Consider the following 16031-nt stretch of genomic DNA (forward strand, 5'->3'; position numbering starts at 1 on the left):
CTCGTCTGAGTGACCCGTGAAGATCCGGGGTAGAATAGATCTTCACCAACCCATGCTTGCTTTAACAGGAGACAATTCTTGTCGTAAGAGGCGACCAACGGAATCGGGTGGTCAGGCTCGCTGACTTGGTTAATACATGTCATCGTATCCAAATTGCGTAGATGGATGTTCATCCTGTTAAGGCAAGCATGGGTTGGTGAAGATCTATTCTACCCCGGATCTTCTCGGGTCCAGTGTTAAAAGTAAAAGTCTAGTGATGTCGTTATATTAGGACGCCAAATGGTCTATGAAGCAAAATATGCAATTTCATTACACTGATATCTCCTATGAGATGATCTCACCAAGGCAATATCTCATGTGGAAGCCAGGTTTTTTTATGATTAATTAAAATCGTATTAATTAAAAACGGCGTTTAAACCAACTCGAACAGTGTACAGTTCCTTGCTGAGCTTTGGCGGTTGTTCTTTAAGACATTACTCTAATGGCCGGTTCATGATATGACTTTTTCCCATAGCAAAGGTAGTAGAACACCCGCTCACTTAAAGCCATTAGCGATACTAAATCATACGTGTGCCTCATCTGTGTGGAAAGCGACTAAAAGCTTGTTTCTACATTATGGTTATAATTCAACACTCCTGAAAGTGGCCATCGGCTTCACGTCAAGTAAAAACAATCAACAGGTCATGTAGACCTTAATACGCTACTCCAGTTTAATGACCTCTTGTTGAAATTTAACATCATTTGCTCTGAAGATAAGTCTGGTATATGTCTGGCAATCAGATGGTCATGTGCGCAATCGATTTCCCAAGTCGTTGGTTTGTTGGCATCACAATAGTAGCTGAGTCATCCATTATCTTGGTGTAACCGTCGGGTCATTTCCAAACTCATGCATATTCCCGCGTTTGTAATACTCTAAATAATGAATTTCTTAATGTAATTAACCCCCATGTGGGTCTTCCCTGTGTAGTCTGTTTAAACCTAATTGGTACGTTGTAGATAAATATGTCAATATCTGTCAGAGTTAAAGAACGGATGTTTCGCGGTGCGTCATCCAGATTGCGTTTGTGGACAAGGGTGTTGGAGACGTTGGAAATGGTAGTGTGATAATGTGTATAATGCATGCATTCCATGATGTTACGTGATCGCCCCCCCCCCCCCCCCCCCCTCCAACCCCACCCTCCCCGCGTTGTTCAAGGAAACACTTACTCTTTGTCAATAAACGTGGTTAATGTACAGTTGAACGCAGCTTAGCCTTTTCGCAAATACCTTATGTAATCACTGATTTTCAGTGGTCCATTCATACAATTTCCACAGCTATTTGCCATTTACGACAAGTGAAATTTATTTCGGCTGAAAATCTAGGCTGGTTTTCTCTTGCATTGACAATTTATATTTTACGTACAGCTGAACGTGGTTGATATACAGCTTTATCATATAATGGGTAGGTTTCTCGGCAGGATTACAGCCAACGGTTGAAAACGATATCCATTGGGGTCATATGCGGAAAGAGATGCAAATATCAAGGTCAAGTTGGGACAACTTTCCGTGTTTACAAACATGGTGTAGCAATTGTCATTCGGCGATCAAGTCAGAATTAACCATCGGGAATCTGGAGAAACTACTGGGATAATTGTTCTCATTATCAAAAGAATAGTCTAATCTACAAACGTAGCTAAAGTATATTACAAGTTTTGGCACCTTTGGAAATATAAATTGCGAAACAATTTAGCGAGGACACTAGCCCAGCGGCTTGGAATCTTTTCCCCTAATTAAAACAGTTGGATTTTACCTTCTTTCGTTTTGTCGCGGTGTGTACATCTGACTGCACTTCGTAACGGTATGACAGGACAGGCAGACTCTAAACAAACGTGTCGTCTCATAGAATAGGGTTAGAGTAGCTTCCTTTTGAGAAAGGGCAGTTACTCTACTTAACAGACCAATGGGTTGCCGCGAAAAGCCTCAATGATAGCGTCACGGTGATGATTCGTAACGACGCGGTGTGTGTATGTTCCCACTGAGGGAAAAGCAAAGGTCAGATGATTAACTTTAATATTGTTTGTTTGTTGTTTAACGCCGCACTCAACAATATACCAGCCACATGACGTCGGTCTGTAAAACATCGAGTCTGGACCAGACAATCCAATAAGCATCGTGAGCATCGGTCTGTAAATAGAGACAATCCAGTGATTGACATCATGAGTTTCGTTCCACGCAATTGGGATACGATGACATGCATCAACCAAGTCAGCGAGCCTGACCACCCGATTCTGTTAGTCGCCTCTTACGACAAGCATAGTCACCTTTTACGGCAAGTGTCGGTTGCTGAAGACCTATTCTACCCCGGATAATAATGGGTAGATTATCTAATTACGAGCTAATGGGAGTGAGTGAGTTTGGTTCAATGTTCGGGGCATCAAAGGGGGCGATCGGGTAGCCTAGTGGTTCATGCGTTCGCTTGTCACGCCCAAGACCCGGGTTCGATTGCCGGCTTGGGTACAATGTGTGAAGCCCATTTCTAGTGTCCCCCGCCGTGATATTGCTGGAATATTGCTAAAAGCGGCGTAAAACCATACTCACTCACTCGGGGCATCAAACATCTAACGTGTATACAAGAGTGATGGAGAGGATGATGGAGAGGATGATTGAGAGGATGATGGAGAGGATGATGGAGAGGAGGATGATGGAGAGGATGATGGAGAGGATGATTGAGAGAATGATGGGGAGGATGATTGAGAGGATGATGGAGACTCTGAGGATGATGGAGAGGATGATGGAGAGGATGATTGAGAGGATGATGGAGAGGATGATGGAGAGGATGATTGAGAGGATGATTGAGAGAATGATGGGGAGGATGATGGAGAGGATGACGGAGAGGATGATTGAGAGGATGATGGAGTAGGATGATGGAGAGGATGATGGAGAGAATGATGGGGAGGATGATGGAGAGGATGATTGAGAGGATGATGGGGAGGATGATGGGGAGGATGATGGGGAGGATGATGGAGAGGATGATGGAGAGGATGATGGAGAGGATAGTTGCTGTGGGGCACACACGGTACAGGTATATCACAGCTCGGGGCAACAAACTTCACAATTTAACAATGCTTTAAAAAAAACCATTTCTTTTCCAACACGTAGTGTCTGCTTGGTGTGGGAGGAAAGTGATGCAGGGCTTCGGAAAAAAAACCGTACTGCAATGTGTTTGCCAATTCTTTAATTTCCGCAGGCTTCATCTCTGTGTGTTTAACACTGTCAAGCCATGTCCAAACTCTGTTCATCGTGCTTAGGTAACAGATGCAACGTCACATAGTCACGCGACACGCACAGTGCATTTTATAATATCAAACAAGAAAACACGCTCCCGCGACATACGCTAGGCTGTGGTATACCACAATACGCTTGCATACACATTGAATAAATTCATGTACATATTAATGTGGGGACTAGATAATCATAAACGAAGCGTGAACAAACCGCAATGTTAAAAATGACGATATATGGTAATTTTAGTAAGACAGCCTTGGGGCGGTCGGGTAGCCTAGTGGTTAAAGCGTTCGCTCGTCACGCCGAAGACCCGGGTTCGATTCCCGACATGGGTACACTAAGTGAAGCCCATTTCTGGTGTCCCCCGCCGTGATGTTGCTGGAATATTGCTAAAAGCGGCGTAAAACCATACTCACTCACTCACTAAGACAGCCTTGCTGGAGGTCAAATAACTGTCAGGTCTCGATATGGGGAATTAGCTGTTGGGAGCTTGCCTTGAAACAAGAGATGAGAGATGTGACGTCCCTTGGGTTAATTCAAGCAAGGGTGCCGATGACCAACACCCAAGAAGTTATATACCCCCACGGCTCTACTCGTATCACATTAACAATTACTTTGATATTATAATTTCTAGCAAGGTTACCAGCCATAGGTTGTCAAAGTTGACTACACAAAAACTGGTGGTAACAGAACAGTATCAGTGTTGCCAAACAAGAGTCGATTTTAATTACAGTTTTAGTTGATGGTCGAACCTGCGCCAGCTGGTAACAAATCATCTATTAAGAGAACAAAGGCCGGTTGGGACATACTCCCCGAATTTATCTGTGAATACGTAATTTACTGTTCGCGGAATGAGGGGCAGCAGTCATGGCCGACCTGTGGCGATAAAAACGAGTACTGGTCTAGCGACTTTCGAATTTTAGAATTTCCTTGGTTAAGTTTAATTTGTGAAAAATATAAAAAAGTGTAATGAAATGTATCCACTGTAATAATAGCATTACATAACGCGCGGAGCGAGTTAGGCTTAACTATTGAATATTAGTGGGTTGGGTGTGTCCCAATCTCATTAATATCAGATCTTAGTTCTCGCCATTGCTTAACGAAGATCTGAGGACACCCCATTACGGGTCACATCTGACCGACCTTGCACGAACTTTGACCTACCAATGGAATGACTGACAAGAAGTCGACATTAGCCAATCAGAAGGCAGCTTTCTCGTGCTTTACAACTAATTTCAAATTGGCGGCTACGCTTCGAAACATATTTTGGCAAATTCTCGATTACAAATTTGAAACCTGAACAAAAGAACATTCTAGAATGGCTAATAGTCTAGATTGTATGGTTTCAGTCGCTAGGCCCGCAACTATCGTTCAGAATACCCCGTGTTAGGTTTTCGAGGTTGCATGAATAGAAATCACATTCCGACTGTCACTTTCATGATTTGGTAAGCGACGCTCTGATTGGTCGGATGTAAGGCCGTTCTGACGTGACCCCAAATGGGATGTCCTCAGATCTTTTTTTTAACTGTAGCGAGAACTAAGATCTAATTTTAATGAGATTGGAAATGAGTTGAACATAGCTCTTCTTTCCTTTCTTAGATTTCCAAACGTCATTTTATAACCGAACGTTTAGTTTCAATGCGGATATATGTCACGATTTTAATAAAAATGTATCATATTGAAATATACAGCCATTGGACATAACTGTATTTCATGTGTATACGTCAAAGGAAATTGAAAATCAGCCATCATTCAGTTTAAATCTAATTCTCAATTTCGAATATATTGTCACTAATGTTTCCTCTTTATTTTTTTTCACACCCATAGTGTGTGAGTTGGGTTTAACGCCGCTTTGAACAGTATTCCAGTTATTCGGCGTGTCAATTCAATGTTGAACACCTGGTGTCATCACTGATTTTCATTGATCCATCTGACTTTGATTTGTTGTGTTCTAAGGCCCGTGGAACTAAAAATAGCTGGGGGCACGGGTGGCCCAGTCGTCTAAGGCTCCGCGGGGCGGTCGGGTAGCCTAGTGGTTAAAGCGTTTGCTCGTCACGCCGAAGACCCGGGCTCGATTCCCGACATGGGTACAATGTGTGAAGCTCATTTCTGGTGTCCCCCGCCGTGATATTGCTGGAATATTGCTAAAAGCGGCGTAAAACCATACTCACTCACTCACTAAGGCTCCGCGATTCGCTGTGCAGAGTTGCGTCCCTTGCAAGAAACCGATGATTGTGGGTTCGAATCCCGTTTCGCCCCAATTATGTTTCTAGGTTTGTCAGCACCATACCCGTGCTAGTGGGTTTCACCGAAGTGGTAAACGTCTGAGACCTGCACACATTTCCTTACACATTAAGCTGACACGCCGTGATATAACTGGAATACGGTTAAAAGCGACGTTAAACCCAACTCACTCACTCACTCGCTATAAACAGCACGATTTTGGGGTTAAACAGCGCTTGGAACGGTTGTTCGATGACTATCTTTAAATCCGGTAGCCCTCAGGGGAACCCTCAGACGCTTACCACTTCGATGAAACCAACGGAAAACTGGTGCTGACAAACCTAGCAATATAACCGGGCTCAAGTCGAATAAATTAGTGTCTGAATGGTTAAACTTTTTAAAAGCGTGTTAAAGTTAACGATACGTGTTACTGTGTAGTCAACAACGTCTCGTCAATAACGTAATGCTTTACAATACGAATGATATAGGTCGCTCGCGTCCATGCAGTAAGTACATACAGTGCTGATTGTTTACTACTTTGCATTCCAGATAATCAATACTTACATTTTAAGTGCTCTAAACACCGAACTCTCACTATATGAAACTCAATGTTCTTGAATCGATCAGGCGAAAACCACAATACCCATGTCAATTATTTACGTCACAGCGTAGTGTATATATTATGCTGAGTAAGGGAGAAGAAGCGTTCCTCGTTAGCCCCTATCGTGGATATATATGGACTAGTTAATCACTGACGCATTAAGAAGAAACCCCATTGCTCCATGAATAGACGAAAATCGTTATTTAGAAACAGGCAAGTCACATGTCGCTAGCCATTTGGTCACACCTGTAGGATCGGGAGAGCGTATAGCCAGGTTATAAATTAATGATTACATTTTCATTCCCGTCGCTTAAAGTGAGTGAGTGAGTATGGTTTAACGCCGCATTTAACAATATTCCAGCAATATCACGGCGGGGGACACCAGAAATGGACTTCACACATTGTACCAATCTCAGGAACAGAACCGGGTCTTCGGCGTGACGAGCGAACGCTTTAACCACTAGGCTTCCCGACATCCTCCCGTCGCTTCAAACGCTTCAAACACCTTGCTTCAGATACTTTTTATAGCCCGAAGCGACTGTAAAGAAAGGGTCACATGTCCTGTTTTCTTTGTTCACTTGATGAAATTCTCCATTGCAAGGTTCAGCTGAACATGCAGGCTTTAAGGGAACCGGAGAGGTCGGGTAGCCTAGTGGTGAAAGCGTTCGCTCGACACGCAAAAGACCCGGGTTCGATTCCCCTCATGGGAACAATACGTGAAGCCCATTTCTTGTGTCATGAAGTTGCTGATTTATTGCTAAAGGCGTCGTAAAACAATGCTCACTCACTCACTCACTCACTCAAAAGAATCACCTCCATCGACAGTTAATGCCCTCCGAACCCGTGAAGATCCGGGGTAGAATAGGTCTTCAGCAACCCTTGCTTGCCGTAAAAGGCGACTATACTTGTCATAAGAGGCGACCAACGGGATCGGGTGGTCAGGCTCGCTGACTTGGTCGATTCATGTCATCGATCCCAATTGCGTGGATCGATGCTCATAATATCAATCACTGGATTATCTGGTCCAGATTCGATTATTTACAGATCGCCGTCATATATCTGGAATATTGCTGAGTGCGGCGTAAAACAAAAACCAAACCAAACCAAACCAAAATTAATGCCCTCCGATCTGCGCAGCTTTTTTAAACAAATGAAATATTTAAATATAATACCTCCCGCACAAATGTTCCGAAAATATGGACGAAATTCGAATACTTAATTTATTGTGGACGTGTACATAAAGTTAGAAGCCTATTCCTATGCGCACAGTGTCGCGATGAGAGCACACATTGGGAATTCGATTTTGTCTGTGTCTTTTATCATCCGACCATGAGATGCTGGACTTGCCATATAACGATATTGTCAACCATTTTTGTGGCGTGTCCCTCAAACAAATGCTCGTATAACCAACAATGTGATCACTTCACTATGTAAATAAAGTGCTTATGAATCACACGTAGAACCACATTCACTTGCACGATTGAGCTGAAATACAATGAGTTTTATATGTGCATATTTCCTTGCCCATTTATAGGCAAATATTCTGTTACACAATCTCGATTACTGTCAAACGAACAGCTGTACATAGAAAATATCAATACGACAACAATCGTCATTGGGCATGCTCAGTTAGGCAGCTTTGTGAATAGGAATATTATACGAAACTGACATTAGTTATTCCTGTTGAAATATTCCTATCTACTGCAATATGCATATAATATATAAGACGAGTTCTGGATGCGCCCACCTTGTCAAATGTCACGTCGTTTGCCTTTATATGGGATAATAAGTATAACGTCGTCTCCCTGGGTTTTCATTTCATTTTCATCATGTCCATTAAGCTTTGTACATTTCATGTTGTGAGAAACAGAGGGGACACGGGTGACCCAGTTTTCTGAGGCGTTGAAATCGCTGTACAGAGTTGCACCCCTTTGACGTGACAGGAACCTAGGATTGTGTTTTCGAATCCCATATTATGGTTTTAGGTTTGTCAGCACCATACCCGTGCTGGGTGTACAAAACGTTCTGAACGACTTGCATTATTTCGGGTTTTCCTCCCACATTAAGCAGATACGATGTGATGTGACTACGTTATTGTTCATTCACTCTCTCAAATCGACTTTTCACCCAATTCCTAATTCCTAAGACTGTGTCGCGACCGTTTCTTCAGACTCTCGCTTCCTCATCGACAGCCACTCACAATCAGTAAAAATGTACCAACCATGTTCTCTCTCTCTCTCTCTCTCTCTCTCTCTCTCTCACCGTCTCTCTCTCTCCTAACCCCCTCCCCCCTCTCTCTCACACTCTCACCCCTTCTCTCTCTATCTCTCTCTGTGTCACATCTCTCTCTCTCTGTCACATCTCTCTCTCTCTCTCTTTCTCTCTCTCTCTCTCTTTCTCTCTCTCTCTCTCACTCTCTCTCCCTCCCCCCTCTTTCTCTCTCCCTCGCTCTCTTTCTTTAAGGATGACGTTAGTTTTCATCAAAGTCCTTTGGAACAACCACAAAACAGAGCCCTAGAATCATATACCTAAAAAAAAATAGAACTGTATCGTATTTTTATAGTGACAGCCTCAAACTCAGCATTGATACACAGTCGTCCAGATCCCTGCGCTGAAATCAGTCCACGCCCTTCTAATACAGTGAACACATTAATGCACATTTCGATTAATGGATGAGATACGCTGGATGTTATCAAGTGTCTACGTTTACCCGCACATCAGAACTCCCATGCCGCATATGGCCAACGTTAATCAATACCATCAAGTGTAGCCGTTCATGCAACGTTGTTTGCATGGCCAATACACGCCAGACATTAATATGACTTGACTTGGCTTACCTCAGTACTCTAAGAGGGCATGTAAGTCCCACATCATTCGAAGTATTTTTATGCATGACAGAATTTTAAAAAGTAGTATTTTCGTCATTTTAACATAAGGCTTAACTGGTATACTATCGCCAGTGACTGAAGGGATGATATAAATCCTGCCAGGGTCCATGCAGGAAGCAAAGGCACTGTAAGTCCCCATGGTCCCTGGTATGGTGATCCCCCTTTAGTTACTGACGATCTCAAGCCCTTTTTATATTGTGATGTCAACTCATTCTTTCTCCTTTTAAATGTGCCTCAACTAGTTTTAAATCTAATCTGTGATAAGCTAGTTATTGAACTGTCCTTCGATGACAGGTTTTTATTCAGTCTGAATATATGTATTATCAATGTACTTCTCGTCACGATATGGTTGAAATACTGCCAATGTGACGTTAAATATTAACTCACTCACTCACTCACTACCTCAGTCCTCGCTTGTCTCAGTACATTACCTTTCTCCCCTTATTTGCTGATGTACAATTTCAGTGTTTGTGTAAGGCAGTGCTATTGTTGGGTATTGTATGTTTAAAGTTGTATAAAGCGAGACCTCGTTAGCCCGGACCTCGGTAATCCGAAATCCTCGCTTTCCGACCGATTGTTTGAGGGGCGTCAATATGACATGAAAATGCCCGATACGATGGTTCGACGTCCATCTAGACAACACGAACCACCCTCCTCCGAAAGGTTCCGTCCGGATAAATGAGGTTTTCCTGTATAGGGTATAATGTTGGCCTTGTTATATACCGTATCATGTCCCCGTGTCAGTCGTAAGTAGACGTGTATGTTGTGTGGTGTAATGAATCTTCTCCTGACTGCGTAGGCATGCTCATGCTGTCAACCACTCGTTAGACTGGCCAAAACACGAATATTTATAAGCCACCGTTATATAGCTGCAGTACTGCTGATGAGTTTGTAGAACAATATTCCTTCACCAATCTGTCGTGATTCCGAAAACCCTCTTATTATATAGGCCAAATTATAAAGCCATGAACGTTCATGCAAACACGAGCACCTAAATCGGAACACGCCCAACGTTAGGCAATTACGTATTGAGCAAGAATACATCACGTCGATGTGTAGGGCACATTAAAAGTAGTTCCTGCTTGGTGGCTTCATTTGCATATCTAACGGATCGGCATCCCACGTATGTCAACCCGTGAAGATCCGGGGTAGACAAGGTCTTCAGCAACACATGCTTGCCGTTGGAGGCTATGCTTGTCAAAAGTGGCGACTAACAGGATCGGGTGGTCAGGCTCGCTGACTTGGTTGATGCATTTCATCGTATCCCAATTGCGAAGATCGATGGTCGTGATGTCAATCACTGGATTGTCTGGTCCCGACTCTATTTACAGACCGATTCTCACGATGCTCACTGGATTGGCAACAACAACCACGCGTGTCGGATTGGTTTGTTGCATCAACAAACACTATTCATTCTAATTATTATAAACATATATCTATCCCATTTCATGCCAACATGACAAGCGTATTCCTTATTCCGTATTGTCGATAACAAGTCAATTGACCAAAAACGCGCTACCACGTCAAGTATATCGGAAAACGTATCTTATCTCTCTACAACAATCGGATATTTCCGTTAACATCACTGTTTTGACATACAAATTCCAAGATAATTGATACCAGAGGCATGATCCAATCCTTGACCAAAATGGCTTCCAACGAGATATGTGCCTCCGGTGTAATGAAGTCCCCATCCACTGACCCACTCCCCGTCAGTGGGCGGCGGGGTGGCCTGTTCGTTAAAGCGTTCGTTCTGTACGCCAAGAAAAGCGATGGGGTAGCCTTGTGGTTAAAAAATTCGCTCGTCTCGCCGAAGACCGGGTTCGATTCCCCTCATGGGTACAATGTGTAAAGCCGATGTCTGGTGTCCCCCGCCGTGATATTGCTGGGATATTGCTAAAAGCGGCGTAAGACATACTCACTCACTCTGTACGTCAAGAACCCAGTACCCAGTACGTGTGTGTGTGTGGCTGCTTGTACTAGTCCGGACTGATGCCGATTTATAGTGCTAGCTCACTGAGATACCATGCCGCAGTTTTACATGAATACCCCACTCAGACACAGTATACTGTCTCCGAGCCGACCAGTCCTTGTTTCATGCCGAGCGCCAGACAGGGTAACAACAAGTACCATCTTTTAACGTCTTTTGGTATGACGCGGCCGGGATCGAACCCGGGCGGACGCTCTACCACTAGACCACGGAGGCGGTCAATTCCGTGGTATTGTTTTGATAGCCCAAATACTACTCTTGTATATCGGCATTTAGACAAGGTAGAACTTCTCTCATCCTGTTGGACTGAAAGTAAGATCTGAAAGTGAAAGTCAGATGTTTTGTTCTTTCGAATTTGTGGGGGCCGGGGGGATTTGTCATCTTTTGATGACTCTTGTTTCCTTCAACTTTAAGCGGCATTGCATATTATGATTGCTTTGGGGACCAATGTTCCATTTTGCACATGCATGGAATATGTCCATAAATGGTGATTAAACGCAACATAGGATTCCATGATGCATATTAGATTGAAAGCGGAGTTCTTGTTGCGAAATTGAGTTAAATGCATCCTTTATTCGAACATCGATTTGTTTTATAACCTCTGGGTTGGCAATAGCTGAACATTGATGAATCAGCGTATGAAGAAAAACTCAAACACTCACTCACTGATTGCGTTGAAGGTTGGAATATATTGTTGGTGTGGAAGAATGTTTTGGGGTGTTGCCATTATACTGAGGCCAAGGTCGATTTGTCCCGAGAGTTCTGAAGATCAGTCCGGAAAAGTCAGACTGTCCCCTGTCGATGTGACATGACGTCATTGAATGTGAGGCTCCAAGACTTGGTGCTGAATGGTCCCCGAGTGTGTGTTGATGACGGAGTCAGTCAAGTCCTTACATTGGGGTGAGGGTGAGTCGGAGGGGTGGGGGCTGTCCTCTTCCACTGAAGTTTGAGTTGTGGGAATGCTATAAGTAGTTTTAACGTGCTAACTTGAGGAGAATCGCTTCTAGAATACACCTTTGATACCCAAACGCTGCCGGAATAAACCTTTGACACCCTTGCGCCTCTAGAATATTAATACACCTTTGGTGCCCTAACGCTTCCAGAATACACCTTTGATACCCTCATCCTTTACACCTTTGATGACCTAACACACCCAGAACACACCTTTTATGCTCTAACGCCTCCAGAATACACCTTTATAACCCAAGTACTTCGAGGATATTAGTACACCCTTGATGTCCAAACACTTCTAGAATACACCTTTGTTGCCCTAGCACCTCCAGGATACACCTTTGATTCCAGAATATTAATACACCGTTCTTGCTAAAAACACTTCCAGAATACACCTTTGTTGCCCTAGCACCTCCAGGATACACCTTTGATGCCCTAACGCATGCAGAATATACCGTTGATAACCTCACGCTTCCAGAATACACCTTGGGTATCCTAACGCTTCCAGAATACACCTTGGATATCCTAACGCTTCTCGAATATGCCTTTGATACGCTAACAATACCAGAAAACACCTTTGATGCCCTAACGCTTCCAGATTTTTTTCTGCCAATCTCACTGACAATTTGTGTCAAAAGTACGTCAGTGGTGAATAATCCAGGAGGATTGTTCGCCTAATGGTTTCCATGTTACAAATACATCATTGGCCTACAGCACAAGGCGTGAGACAAGGACTCTTATCAGTGCGCTACATGCACGATTCAACCGAGGGCATTGACTACAATATTGATTTCATCAAGTACAGTTTGCCAAAAAAATGTTGCTTTTTTACAAACTTTATCTGAATTCTCATGTTCCTATTTTCTAAAGATCAGAGAACCCATTTTAACTGTTTGGATTGTTACCCTAAATGAGACGATAGTTTCGTTGATTATCAATAAAACACAGCGATGTAAAGGTGCCGTTAATATCACTGTTTACCTTGCATCATTGGACGTTCGAAGGACCGCCTTCGTTGTCTGGTGGTAGAGCTGGCAAACGGGACTGGTAGAATCGGATGTCAAACGAAAGGGCAAGGGTTTTTATACGTGTCACAAAATACAGTGTTGCATGATGTTTAATAAACCCAATTAGCCTCAAAGTTTTAATTAAAAAAACACACCTGGTTTTGCAGTTTTCTATCAAATGGTCAGTCAATGACTGTGCCATTGAAACGACCGCCTCCGTGGTCTAGTGGCTGAGCGTCCGCCGGAAGGCGGAAGCCCTGGGGGTCGATTCCCGGCCGCGTCATACCATAAGACGTTAAAAGATGGTACTTGTTGTTACCCTGTCTGGCGCTGGGCATTAAGGGGCTAAAACAAGGACTGGTCGGCTCGGAGTCAGCATGCTGTGTCTGAGTGGGGTATTCATGTTAAACTGTGGCACGGTATCTCAGTGAGCTAAAGTACTCACGGAAATGAAAAAAAACCCTTTTTCTTCGATCTCAGATTTTAAATAAATGCAGTTAATATACAAAATATATAAATATTCAAACAACTCAATTAGTACTAACTGGGCCTTGGCACAAATACAGCGTATCAAAGGTTTTTATGTCTTTTTACACGTAAAAGTGTGTAAAAATATGAACAAAACAGACCATTGTGAAACTGAGCATAACCAGGTGTTAGTAGATCAAGGTGAATGTCCATGACCTATGACACCTTGACGACAGGTGAAAACAGGTGCTTGAAACCCACGTGCATGTGATTTGTCAGTGGTTAGTGATTTGAGAGTGGCATTGTGGGATAGTGAATCATAGTCAAAATATCAGAACGTAAAAGTAACATATTCCCTTCTCAAACAACAACTTACATGTCATTATTACATGTATTATGTACATAAACATAGCTGTTATTTTTATTGATGTTTTGATAACTTTTTTTCCAGGCTAATTTGCATAATGCCTATAGCCTGTTTCTGCCATGTCAATTTGGACTTAGTTTTATTTTTTAATGTTGAAAGTGCCTACAAATTACCCCCTGTAAAGTACATTTTGTATTGAGCACTGAGATAAAACTAGCAAATCCAGACTAGTACTTTTCCAGTTGTTTTGTTATTTCTTATTTACATCTACGTAATGCTTTTTTTCATTTCCATGAGTATTTTAGCACTATATATCGACATAAGTCCGGACAAGTACAAGCAGCCACACACGCACGCACGCACGCACGCACGCACGCACGCACGCACGCACACACGAATATCAAATGGTCTAGTACAAGCAGGTACATGCACGTCGCTATATATATATATAAGTGCAATAATCTTGGACGCGACGTTAAACCCAATTTCACCTCACCTCCATTGCAACGCGTGCCAGAGGGGTATTGTTTGAGCTGCGAGACCCGTCCTCTCACTCGCTCCTGTTTGCTGAACACGATATCATGACACGATAAAGCTGACATATAGTTGACATGTAAAGTTCCACAACAATGTCATGCCACACTGGAGTCTTTGAGTGCAGGGACAGGTCGGTGGTGATACAGTGCCGCTGCGGCCTCTGGTCGGCATGATAACGTTGGTTGAACTTTCAGTTTCTCCTCCTGATTAATTAATCCGGAGCACCTGTGACCACGTGTGTGCGGACAACGGCAAGCTGTCCTTGACGGGGACACACCTGTCTCAGTGGGGTTTATTATAGAGGATACTTCATTCGTGTCAAATGCTTATTGATTTTCTCACGGGATTGTCGGGAGGCTCCATATGTGTACATTCGTGTTGGACTGATGGATAAACATTGGTCGTGTTCCTGGCTTCAAGTCCTCTGTTTGGGGATCTCGGGAAGGATGATGGAAGTTGAGGATCCGGACTGTTTCCGTATTGCCACTGTAGTCTGATGTCGGGGGGAGTCTGATGCCGACTCCATATAGTCTGATGTTGGCTCTGTGACAAGATGTTGGCGCTGTGGTCTGATGTCGGCTCTGTGGTCTGATGTCGGCTAAAGTCTGATGTCGGCTCTATGTTCTGATGTCGGCTCTATGGTCTGATGTCGGCTCTATGGTCTGATGTCGGCTCTATGGTCTGATGTCGGCTCTATGGTCTGATGTCGGCTCTATGGTCTGATGTCGGCTCTATGGTCTGATGTTGGCTCTATGGTCTGATGCCTGCTCTGTGGTCTGATGTCGGCTTTTGTCTGATGTCGACTCCTTGGTCTTATCTCGGCTTTTGTCTGATGTCGGCTCTATGGTCTGTTGTCGGCTCTATGTTCTGATGTCTGCTTTATATTCTGATGTCTGCTCTAAGGTCTGATGTCGGCTCTATGGTCTGATGTCGGCTCTATGGTCTGATGTCGGCTCTATGGCCTGATGTCGGCTCTATGGTCTGTTGTCGGCTCTATGTTCTGATGTCGGCTCTATGGCCTGATGTTGGCTCTATGGTCTGATGTTGGTTCTATCGTTTGATGTCGGCTCTATCGTCTGATGTTGGCTCTATGGTCTGATGTCGGCTCTATTGTCTGATGAAATCTATGGTCTGCTGTCGGCTCTATGGTCTGATGTCAGCTCTATCGTCTTATGTTGGCTCTATGGTCTGATGTGATCTATGGTCTGCTGTCGGCTGCATGGTCTGATTCCGGTTCTATTGTCTTATGTCGGCCCTATGGTCTGATGTCTGATTCTATGGTCTGATGTCGGCGCTCCGCCAGTCTTTTACGAAAGATAACCAGACACATTCACGAAGGCACCCCAGGACCCCGTATTCGCGAACAGGAGAGCGCATTCCCCCCCCCCCCCCCCCCCCCCCCCCCCCCACACACACACACACACCAATGCACCAGACACAAACACAAAAGAGTTATTTGGTATTCCTCGCCCTTCACCCAAAGCCCCCCCCCCCCCCGTCCCACACACACACACACCTCCCCGACGCACACACAAACGTTTAAGACTAAGTCCAAATTGTTTCTATGGAACCGAGCAAAGCAGAAATGCCAAAAGTCCCCCGTCAATCTTGTTTCACCCGTTATAACACCAACATTTCCTGATTCTGTGTTTATTGGTTTTTCCTTTTACCGGAATCGTTCCAACCATTGGGACTATTCCTGACAGGCGCCGTGAGAATATATAATATTTACATA

General features: G+C 43.8%; 1 pseudogene; it reads left to right on the forward strand.

The window, feature by feature from the left end:
* Positions 1-16031, forward strand: part of LOC139470699 (uncharacterized) — a 113853-nt pseudogene that overhangs the window by 58786 nt on the left and 39036 nt on the right.

The sequence above is a fragment of the Haliotis cracherodii genome, unplaced genomic scaffold (assembly GCF_022045235.1).
Source record: "Haliotis cracherodii isolate W230 unplaced genomic scaffold, xgHalCrac1.p SCAF_21, whole genome shotgun sequence".
NCBI classification, from domain to species: domain Eukaryota; kingdom Metazoa; phylum Mollusca; class Gastropoda; order Lepetellida; family Haliotidae; genus Haliotis; species Haliotis cracherodii.